The sequence below is a fragment of the Gorilla gorilla genome, chromosome 4 (genome assembly GCF_029281585.2).
Source record: "Gorilla gorilla gorilla isolate KB3781 chromosome 4, NHGRI_mGorGor1-v2.1_pri, whole genome shotgun sequence".
In the NCBI taxonomy this organism is placed as follows: domain Eukaryota; kingdom Metazoa; phylum Chordata; class Mammalia; order Primates; family Hominidae; genus Gorilla; species Gorilla gorilla.
In genome coordinates this window covers 43,622,742-43,634,256 of record NC_073228.2, presented here as the reverse complement: position 1 = coordinate 43,634,256, position 11,515 = coordinate 43,622,742, and the positions used below count along the sequence as shown (strand labels likewise).

At 45.0% G+C, this 11,515-nt stretch overlaps 1 long non-coding RNA gene across 1 annotated transcript; it reads left to right on the top strand.

Annotated features, from left to right (window-relative positions):
- The first annotated feature begins 2,551 nt into the window (after nt 1-2,551).
- On the top strand, nt 2,552-11,012 carry LOC129533721 (uncharacterized). Its single transcript, XR_008680064.2, has 3 exons — nt 2,552-2,690; nt 5,421-5,529; nt 10,515-11,012. It is a non-coding gene; the product is annotated as an uncharacterized lncRNA (long non-coding RNA).
- Nucleotides 11,013-11,515: the final 503 nt, after the last annotated feature.

Sequence of the window (11,515 nt, the reverse complement as noted above, 5' to 3'; positions counted from 1 at the left end):
TGTTGCCTTTTCCAAAATCACCATGACCTGTCTTACCCCCCATCCTGTACCCATTAAATCCCCTGGCCCAACTGGCAGATGGCAAAGAAGGAGAGAAGAGAAGAAGTAGCCAGACATTGGAAAGAAACAGCTTGACTTCAGAGGAATGGCTTGATGGTGGGACTTAGGAGAAGTGTACAGCAGGGGACTGCTGGACTCCATGGGAAGATCACCTTCCTACTCCATCCCCCTTCCAGCTCCCCATCCTGCTGGGAGCCACTTTCATCAGTAATAAAATTCTCCGCATTCATCACCCTTCAATTTTTTCATGCAACCTTGGTTGCAAGGACTCAGGTATGGGTGCAAAAGGTTGTCACACTGACCCTCCACTGAGCTGTTAACACTTAAGCCATTCATGGACAGAAAAGCTAAAAGAGCACACTGTAACACATGCCCTCTGGGTCTTCAGAGGTTGCGGGTAGCCCCACAGATGCTGCTGCAGGGCTGCACAGTTTTGCTCCTGCCAGCACCCAAAAGCAGTCACTCTGGCTCCTGCACCTGCTCACTTGTGTGCTCCCCATCCTGTGAGTGATTGAGAACTGGGGGCTAAGTAACTGAGGCACCCCTGTTGCAAGCTCCATGAAGGGGTCAAGGAAAATTTCCTGTTTCAGTATGATGACTAATACCAAGACCAGAATGTTCTATAGAGAAGTGTTGGGGGAAAGGGAGAGTAGGGTCCCATTCCTGGACATTCTGATTTAATTGGCTTGGGGTAGGAGCCAAGCATTGGTATTTAAATTTTTAATTTTATTTTACAGGTGGAGAAACGAAGGATCAAGCAGTGTGACTGGTAGAAACTGTGTTATACAAGGTAAACCAAGAAGAGAATTGTGCAAAAATGTCTTCAGGGTCACTTCTTTCCCTAACTTGGTCCCTCAGAGTTCTTTCCACTAGATATCCAGTGTGTTCAACCTAACTCCTATCTGCAATGGGCCTCCAAATATTGCACCCCTATGGGCAGGGCTGTGTGTCATTTCCCTGGCCCCTATCTGGGTCAAAACTCTCATTCCTCCAGGGACCTGCTGGGCAACTAGCAAACTAATCTTCAATGTATTTTACCCAAGGTGTTAATGACAGATAATGGCTTAATGCATTACCCCTCCCAGCTAACATTTCCATTTTAATAGAGCCTTTAAATGCTTTAACCTGAAGGAAACAGCATGAAAAATGCAGGGATAGCAAATATCTGGCACCTTTGCTCCTTCCCTGTTCCTGGAAGACATCTTCAAATGGTCACTGAGGCTTTTCCTGCTATGCCTGGACATACCCTGAGAAGCCCATAGGGCCCTGGGCAGCCCCTACCAGCCTATGATGGGAGTTACCATGCAAGATGAAATCTATTTGCCAACCTTATCGTGAAACAAATATTTGTCCAGGAGTAAAAAGACCTGAATTCTACTTTGGGGCTTTGACATTACCTGGACATAGGGCCTAAACAAATTTATTAGACATTTCCAAGTCTCCGTTTCCTTACCCATAAAATGAGAGGACTGGCATTAGAGTCAAGCATTTCCAAAGAATAGTTCTCAATCTGCCAGGGACTCTCAAAATCTGACCTCACAGCTCTCCAAGCTGATTGCTGCTACCACGTACCTCTTCTCATTTTTGACTTGCTTCCCACAAGGGAAGGAAATTCACTCCCAACTGGGCACCACCTTTCTATCTCTATTTGGGGACCTTCCTGTCCCTGAAAGGCCCTGGGAACGTAATGTAAAGCAACTATGGGGGCAGCTGCTAAGAAGCCAGATCTTGTGACACTAAGAGTCCAGTCACGTGGTTCAGAGTCCACAGCAACCTGTGGCCACTATGCAGTGATCAGCCAGAGAGGCAGAAGCCTCTGTCTGGAGATGTGTCAGAAATGGGTGTGACTAGTCCCAGACACATCAAGTGGGGAAAAATCAGGTGTGCAGATTACGTTGTGTAAATGCCTTTCTAATTCTCAATGCTCCAGGAAGGAATCTCAGAGATTAAATTAAGCTGTTAACCCTCTAGGCGCTCCTGTCGTTTATTGTTAAGGAATTAATAGGAATGCGGGAATGCAGATGGCCTGGCTGTCAGCTCGGAGAGGCGATTTTTCTGATCTCCAAGGAGGTTTCCAGCATCTTTCATTAAGCACTCATGTACCAATTTGTCATTTTAACCGAGCAGCAAAGAAACTCCCACTCAACTGCCTACCTCAGGTGCTGGGAGTGCAATCCTCCGAGGAGTCTTTCTGGGTTGCAGGTGCTGGGGAGGCGCCCAGGTGATGGGGGTGGGGTGCAGCGAGAAATGGATTTAAAGCCACTGCAGGAAGGAAATCGGATCCCAAAACTGGTTGTCCTGGGCACAGGCTTCAGGTGACTGCAGAAGATTCCTCTCTAGCAATCCTGAACTGAGCAGAGATGTGAAAACTTACTTCTTTCCGCTTTCTCGAAGCGCTCCAGGACGCAGGTGGCACGCTCAACGCGGGGAGGCGCCACCTACAGGACAGAGGAAGACCTGCAGCTTGGGCTCGAGATTTCAACAGTCTGTGGCGGGGGCTGATGAGGGCGGCCCCTCCTCCTCCTGGAGTAATAGTCCCTGACATTTATCGAATGCTCTTCTCATGCCAGACACTGTCCTGAGCACTTGACATGTATTAATGATTTTAAACCTCACAACAACCCTATTAGGTAGGTGTTATTTTCATCTTCATTTTATGGAATAGAAAACCACAGTTCCAGGAGAGAGAGTAATTTGCCCCAAGTCACCCAGTTAGGAAGTGGGAAGTGGAGACCCCGACCCTGAGTAGGCACTAAGGCGGGTGTGGTGGGATGGTTAGAGTCGGGCGCAACTCTACTCATGGTTCACAGCATTCAACTCTATGGGCCCTCAATTCTGCAGCTTTGGTTTACCATTTTTTGAGACTCGCTTACTCGTCTGGAGAGGAAATCGTTGCTAAGGTAATCATAACCTTGTGTAATTTTTAAAGAGATGGAAAATGACAAACATCGCATATTCTCACTTATTTGTGGGATCTAAGAAAACAATTGAACTCCTGGAGATAGTGGAAGGATGGTTACCAGAGGCTGGGTAGTGGGGGGCCTGAGGGGGAGGTAGGGTGGTTAATGGGCACAAAAAAAAAAATAGGAAAAATGAATAGGACCTAATATTTGATAGCACAACAGGGGGACTATGGTCAATAATACTTTAATTGTACATTTTGAAACAACTAAGAGTATAACTGTATTGTTTGTAACACAAAGGATAAATGCTTGAGGGGATGGATACCCATTTTCCATGATGTAATTCTTACACATTGCATGCCTGTACCAAAATATCTCATGTGCCTCATAAGTGTATACACCTACTATTTACCCACAAATATTTTTGAAAAACCAAGGCGAAAAAGTGGGCACAGTGGGGCAGGGATGCTGGAGATTGTGTGTCTCTCATCAGTTCATTTTTTCAGTTATATAGATGAGTATGAGAGAGGTAAGGGACCCAACCACGTGCACAATCTCAGTGACAGCACAAGAACTGGAACCCAGATTTCCTCACTCCCAGCCCAGTGCTTTCCCCCATTGCTACATTCATTCTTTAATCATCCATTGACAGGATGGATTCTGTATGTGGGACGGAAGGTAATCACACACAGTGTGGCTTCAGAGGCTCCAGGCCCACCCTCTGACCAAAATATACATTTCCTTTTTTTTTTTTTTTTTTTGAGACAGGGTTTTGCTCTGTTGCCCAGGCTGGAGTACAGTGACGCAATCTTGGCTCACTGCAACCTCCACCTCTGGGTTCAAGCAATTCTTCTGCCTCAGCCTCCTGAGTAGCAGGGATTACAGGCACACTCTACCACACCCAGTTAATTTTTGTATTTTTAGTAGAGATGGGGTTTCGCCATGTTGGCCAGGCTGGTCTCAAACTCCTGGCCTTTAGTGATCCACCTGCCTCGACCTCCCAAAGTTCTGGGATTACAGGTGTGAACCACCATGCCCGGCTCAAAACATACTTTAAAAAAAACCTGGTGGCTGTTGCATAAAATTCCACCATTAGTGGCTCATTTTATTCACTAAGACTTTGATCCTATCCACTTAGGACCAGTAAGGCTTTTAACTGTTGGCCGTCGTTTCATGTGTATGTAATTGAGTTCTAAAGCAGCGCTACTCAAAGTGTGGTCCACAGACAGCAGCATCAGTATCATCTGCAAGCTTGTTAGAAACGCAAGTCATTGCTTTCACCCAGACCTACTGAGTCAGAATTGCCGTAGTTCTCAAACTTCTGTGTATGTGCTTAAGTTCTCATCTGAAGAGCTTATGAAAACACAATTTCCTGAGACAACTGTTCCCCACCTCAAACCCAGAGATTCTGATTCAGCAAGTCTGGGGAATGCACCCCAAAATTTGCATTTCTAACAGGTTCTCAGGTGATGCACCTGAGACCAGCTACTGCTGGTCTGGGGACTATACTTTCAGTAGGACCTAAGGAGTTCCTGATAACAGATATTGGGGAGGGAGAAGAGGGAGAATGAGCACACTGAGGTAGAAGAAGGAAAGGTTATCACCAAGGGTGCAAAGGGTACAGAATATGAAGCCTTGGAGTCAAAAACCGCTGAGGGTGTGAGTGCACAATCACGTCTTTCCATTTGAATACATTCAAATATTAAGATCCTTAAGTGATTCAATACAATGCATGCATGTTTGTTAGCTGGGTTTACTGAGCCTATGGTAAAATCTGCTCTTGCATCACCTTTTGCTGAGCCCTGCCTGTCTCAGTTACAAATGAAAATCTTTCCAGTCCTCTCTGACCATCAGTTAGTTTTCCAATTTCATTCCAGAGTTAACTGCACTGTAGCAGCAGACAAAACTGGCCTGATGGCAGGAATACTGTTCCCCAATGGTATCAGAGCCATCTGTATTTATGTTTGCTGTGTGACTGTCACTTGTATACAATCACACAGAGACTCTGATATTAAGACTTGGCCTGGAAATCACCCCCATGGCACAGCTCTGGTGGAAAAGGAAAAGGGGCTTCAGTGGCAACCAGATATCAAACACAAATTACATTGCCCTTGTACCAAAACAGGCATCTTTAAGAAATCATGTCTTCTGGTCTTCCTTTGCTATACTTCAGGTAATATGGTACCCAGAGGAACCCAGAGAGATAACAACCTCTTCTATTTGTAAAGACCACTTGTGAAGGAAACTCCATAACCTCCCTGTGGTGGAGTGTATTATTGCTCAGCAAACATTCATTCTTCTCTATTTCCCTCCGTGGGGGGAGCAAACTTCCCCACTCCATTGATGATGGGTCTAGCCATGTGACTTGTTTTGGCCAATGGAATGTAAACAGAGGCTTTAACTTTACTTGCTTGGTTAAGCTTGGTCTCTTGCACCTCTACCCTTTGCCACGAGAAGAGCATGCCCTTGTCACTTCGGCCTGAGTCCCAGAATGAGAAGTTACATGGAGCAGACCTGAACAAGATTCACAACCTGAACAGAATCACTGCAGCCAATCCACAAACCTGTGAGCAAAAAATAAATGTTATAAATTTCTGAGATTTTAGATTAGTTGTTATGCAGCATTATTTTAGTAAAGTTGACTGATACACTCCTTCAGGTACCTGTTCCACTGAACTTTTTCTGCAAAGTTCTTCATTGTGTCTAACCTAAATCCGTCATACATTAATGTAAAGATCTATCTCATTTGTGGTCCAAATGAGGGATCACTAGATTACATCTTTGATTCTAAATGTCCAAATCTAGCTTGAATTGTTTACTATATATTTAGATGAATAAAATAGAGGTGCATTTAGATGAATAAAATATTTGCATTTACAAAGTATCATCTATGGTTTTCCTTATTGGAGCTATTAGAAGGTGGGTCCTTAAGAAGTGATCGTCTTCAGGAACCAGAAAAGTAGCAATGGGAGAGATGAGAGTTTGGAAGCCTAATTAAAATATTATAAAACTGAGCCAGGTGTGGTGGCTCACACCTGTAATCCCAGCACTTTGGGAGGCCGAGGCAGGCAGATCATGAGGTCAGGAGTTTGAGACCAGCCTGGCCAACATAGTGAAACCCTGTCTCTACTAAAAATATGAAAAATTAGCCGGGTGTGGTGGTGCACACCTGTAATCCCAGCTACTTGGGAGGCTGAGGCAGGAGAATCTCTTGAACCCAGGAGGCAGAGGTTGCAGTGAGCCAAGATCGCACTATTGCACTACAGCCTGGGTAACAGCAAGATTCAGCCTTGAGGAAAAAAAAAGTCATAGAACTGCCTTATTTTCTCTTAGCTTTCTTTCCTAGCAGTTTATAAATTATTTATTTCCTAGCAGTTTGCAATTATTTTATTTGCCTATTTTCTTTCTTTTTATTTGTCTGTCTCCCCCATTAGAAAGTGTTTCCATAAAGGCAGGAACAATGTTTGTCATATTCACAACTTTATCTTCCAGTACTCAGCAAACTCTGGCATGTAGCAGTCACCAAAAAAAAAAAAAAATTTCAGTAGAGACAGAGTTTCACCATGTTGGCCAGGCTGGTCTCAAACTCCTGGCTTCAGGTGATCCACCCTTTTCAACCTCCCAAAGTGCTGGGATTACAGGCGTGAGCCACTGTGCCTGGCCAAAAAAAATGTGTTAAATAAATTCTTTCTAATAAGGGCATGTCACTAGACCAGGTAAGGGGGAAATAATGAAAAAAAGATAGGATTTACAGTCTAAACATCTGGCTTCTACACTATGTGATCTTAGATAGTTCAGTGGTGTCTTACTCTGCTCCAGCTGCTGTAACAAAATACCATAGACTGGGTGGCTTATAAACAACAGAAATTTATTTCTTACAATTCTGAAGGCTGGGAAGTCCAAGATCAAGGTGCTAGCAGATTTGGTGGCTGGTAAAGGCCTGCTTCTTCATAGGTAGTGCCTTCTTGCTGTGTCCTCACATGGTGGGAAGAGCAAGCTAACTCTCTGGGACCACCTCTTTTATGAGGGCACTAATCCCATTCACGAGGTCTCTACCATTAGGACCTAATCCCTTCCCGAAGGTCCCACCTCCTATACCATCACCTTGGGGGCTAGGATTTTAGTATATGAATTTGGGGGAAACATAAAGATTCACTCCATTGTAAATGGGCACCTAATTGTGAAAAACTTTGAATCATAATAATACTCAGTCAATGGAGAGCCACTGAGTAATTTTGAGCTGTGGAAGGACCTATCAAGACAGCATCTTGATAGCCGGGCATGGTGGTGCATGCCTGTAATCTCAGCTACTCAGGAGACTGAGGCAGAAGAGTCACTTGAACCTGGGAGGTGGAGGTTGCAGGGAGCCGAGATTGCGCCACTGCACTCCAGCCTGGGCCACAGAGCAGGACTCTGTCTCAAAAAAAAAAAAAAAAAAAAAAGCATCTTGAGATGATATATGTGATCGCTGTGTTCAGAGATGGTTTAGCAGAGAGAGGGAGCAGTTAGAAGGTAATTTCAAGGTGAAGGAATAAGGGCCTAAAGTGTGGGGTGACAGTGGGAGTGAAAAGGAATGAGATTTGGATGGATGGAAGATTCAATAGTTCTATCACCTGATGGGAAAGGGAGGCAGGAGAGAGAGGGTGCCTAAGGAAGCACCATGATTTTATACCTGTATAGCTGAAATAATAGAAATGCTCTTAATAGATACATGGAAGTTGGAGAAGAGGCCAGCTGTGTTTGGGAGAAATGATAATGTATTTTAGACAACAGAATTTAGACAATGGCTGGTTACCAAGCGAAAATGCCTAGCTCTTAGGTAGAAATTCAGGACTAGGCCAGGCACAGTGGATCATGCCTGTAAGTCCCAGCACTTTGGGCGGCCGAGTAGGGTGGATTGCTTGAGTCCAGGAGTTCAAGACCAACCTGGGAAACATGGCAAAGCCCGGTCTTTACTAAAAATACAAAAACTTAGCTGGGCATGGTGGTGCGCACCTGTAATCCCAGCTACTCAGGAGGCTGAGGTGAAAGAATCACCTAAGCCCAGGAGGTCAAGGCTGCAGTGAGCTGAAGTCACACCACTGCACTCCAGCCTGGGGGATCAGAGTGGGACCCTGCCTCACAAAAAGAAAGAATAGAAAGAAAGAAATTCAGGACTACACCTTCAGAGAGAAGTCAGAACAGAAAACCGCTTGTGGTCATTGGACTCATGGAGGTGACAGGTATAGGAAGAGAAAAGCCAGAGACTGAAGCCAGCCTGGCACACTGCCTAGTTAGCAAGGGCAGGTGGGGGAAGCCCTGGCTGGTGAAAGGGATAGAGAAACAAAATCAGCAGAGGGTCTCAGAAGCCAAGAAAAGGGAGAATTTTGTGGGGTTTTTTTTTTGTTTGTTTGTTTGCTTGCTTTGGTTTTTGTTTGTTTGATTGCTGGGATTACAGGCATGAGCCACTGCGCCTGGCTGGAAAGGGAGAATTTTGATGTCCAGCCCTGCCTTCTCTGCGACCAGCATTGGCTGTCAGACTTCTTAGGGAGCTCTCCTGTAGGAGCAGAGCGTAACATCCTTTAACCAGACTGTGTTGTCTCTAACCACCTGGGTGGCTGAGGGAGTCCCAAGGCTTTGTGAGCCTTTGAAAGAAAAATCCAGGGAAGGGAAAATGGAGAAATATAATCAATAACAACAAACCTTGTTTTTTCCACTTCATATGCAGGAAGCAGTCCAGGGCTGTAGCTGCTGCTATGCTGGGTGTACTCTGGATATTCAAAAGGTCATCTGGCATAGAGACAGGCTAAATTATGGCTGGAGTGTATGAATCTGAGGAGGTTCTCCATTAACATTTATTAGGAATTGTCATCACTTCAACTCGAATGGGCCCCAGATGTGGAAACCCCAGCTGCCCCAGACTTCTCTTCTGGGCTGCAATCTCTCCTCTGATTTATTGTTATTAAACATGACCAGATTTTGTAGAGGGGAAAATTGAAGAAAACAACACACACATGGGGAACCGTTGGGTGGAGGCTGCCAAGAGAAAAACAAACCATTTTATAATTTCTGGTGGCAGTGGGAACACATGGAGATGAGAGCTATTGTTACGAGACTCCATAGAGCCTATTTCCTAAATCAAAAAGACACAAGCCTCAACTTCCGGGCAGTCTGTTTGAAGGGCAAATGTCCTAACCCTGAGGATGAGAGAGGGGCAGTTGAAGACAATGAGAAAGGCTAAGAATAGAGAGTTAGTGCTTAGAATTTGGGAAGCCATGGCAGGGATCCTCTTCCCTAAAATATATTACCTTACAGGGTGGATGGCTTCCTGGGAGTCATCACACCCCCACTGGATGTTAGGTCATTATGCTTATCAGTAATATTTACTCTCTCATTGTGTAAATATTGCAAGGGATACCAAGAAGTCAAAATTAGAGTCCCACCTTCTGGTGATCTATTTCCTGTCTTTACTCAACATAATTTTATGAAGCACATCCTAGGTATCGGGCACTGCTGAAAGTGTTGAGGGAATATTAGTAAATGAAAGAGACAAAGACTTTCTCAGAGTGCTCTCTGAGCACTCACAAATCTGTAGGGGACAAACTCAGGAAGTAATTAAAATTAGCTACTAGACAAAAGTGTATAAAAGGAAGGCAGCTTAAAGAAAGACACCGTGTTAAGAGTCAGAACACCTGAACTCCAGTCCTGGCTCTACTGCCTAAGAGTCTTATGACTTTAGATGAGTTGGTACATTATTTAACTTTTGTGAACCTCGATTGTTTTTTGGGTTGTTTTGTTTTGTTTCTGAGACAGGGTCTCACTCTGTCACTGAGGCTGGAGTGCAATGGTGAGATCATGGCACATTGCAGCCTTAACCTCCCAGGCTCAAATGATTCTCCCACTTCAGCCTCCCAAGTAACTGGGACTGCACGTGCATGCCACCATGTTGGGCTAAGTTTTATATTTTTTTAGAGACGAGGGTCTCACTATGTTACCCAGCCTTGTCTCAAACTCCTAACCTCAAGCGATCCTCTCACCTCAGCCTTGCAAAGTGCTGGGATTACATGCATTAGCCACTGCACCCGGCCAAACATGAGCTCCTTGTTTGCAAAATAGTAATAAACCTGCCCTAACTATCTCACGGGTTTGTGTAAAAATTAAATGTGGTAATGTAGTCAAAGAGTTCCTTATAAACTGAATTGCTCTATGGCGTCACGTTTGTAAGTGCCAAATAAATGGAAAGGTGGGTGTTATGGGATGGTTCATTTGCTTGCCAGGAAACTGGGGACACATCCTCTTCTGCTTTCTTTCAGGAAAAGGGGCAAGCAGGACTATCCCCAGGCCACCAGATACATGCCCCTTGGGGAGTCATTTACTAGTAGGGTCTGAATATCTGGTGCTGACTTCACTAACAAGCCATCACTGGGAAGCCCTCCCTTACTGTGGCTCCTGTTCTTAGAACAGTGCATGGAAATTATCCCATGTGGGAACTATGGTAAGTGAACATAGATAATGAGGAAAGTCTCAGAAGGGCTACATCTAATTATTGTTCTTGCATTGTCCTCCTTTCAGAAAATTGTCTACATTCCTGGCTGGGCATGGTGGCTCATGCCTGTAATCCAGCACTTTGGGAGGCCGAGGTGGGCGAGTCACTTGAATCAGGAGTTCGAGACCAGCCTGGCCAACATGGTGAAACCCTGCCTCTACTAAAAATACAAAAAATTAGCTGAGCATGGTGGTGCATGACTGTAATCCCAGCTGCTTGGGAGGCTGGGTCAGGAGAATCGCTTTAACCGGGAGGTGGAGGTTGCAGTGAGCCAAGATCACGCCACTGCACTCCAGACTGGGAAACAGAGCAAGACTCCACCTCAAAAAGAAGAAGGAGAAGGAGAAGGAGATTATCTACATTCCTGAGGAGGAGAAGTTGTACTTAAGCCACCTTGATCCAACTTCCAGCTTTACAATCATTGCCCCCCACCACGCATATATCATACATATATACCTGCTAGCATGAATACCTGCATCATATCTAGAATTAATGGGAATAGTCCTAGGGCCAATCTTTCTTATATCAAGCAAGCTGAACAAGGGTCCAAGGGATAAGGCCACAGCTGCTTCCTCCTGCTTTAGAACAGAGCTAAATAAACCTGTTCCTAAGTCTTGTGAGTTATTGCATCCTTGCCTTATAAGGAATGAAGACTTAACCTGCTTCCTGGCACTCATCGCTAGCTGAGTGAAGATTCCCATTAATCCAGAAATGGGAGCCTCTCTGGCTTGCATATGTCCAGGAATGGACATACCACCCACAGTTTTACTCCTGGTGGCCAATCGGTCCTGCACACAAACACAGGCACATCTTTTATTTAATGCTCAAGATTTATGAGCAACTCCCAGTGCTGTGCCTTCCAAAGGGCTTGCATTAAGTGCTGGTGAAGGAGCAGGGACCTCTATCATGGCCAGAGTCAGTCAATAATGACACCCTGGCAGCTCTAAAAGGTGCACGAGTGGAATGGCCATTGAGCTACTCCATGCAATGAAAAGTTCTAATGGGGAGTGGGGACACTTCTCTCCCC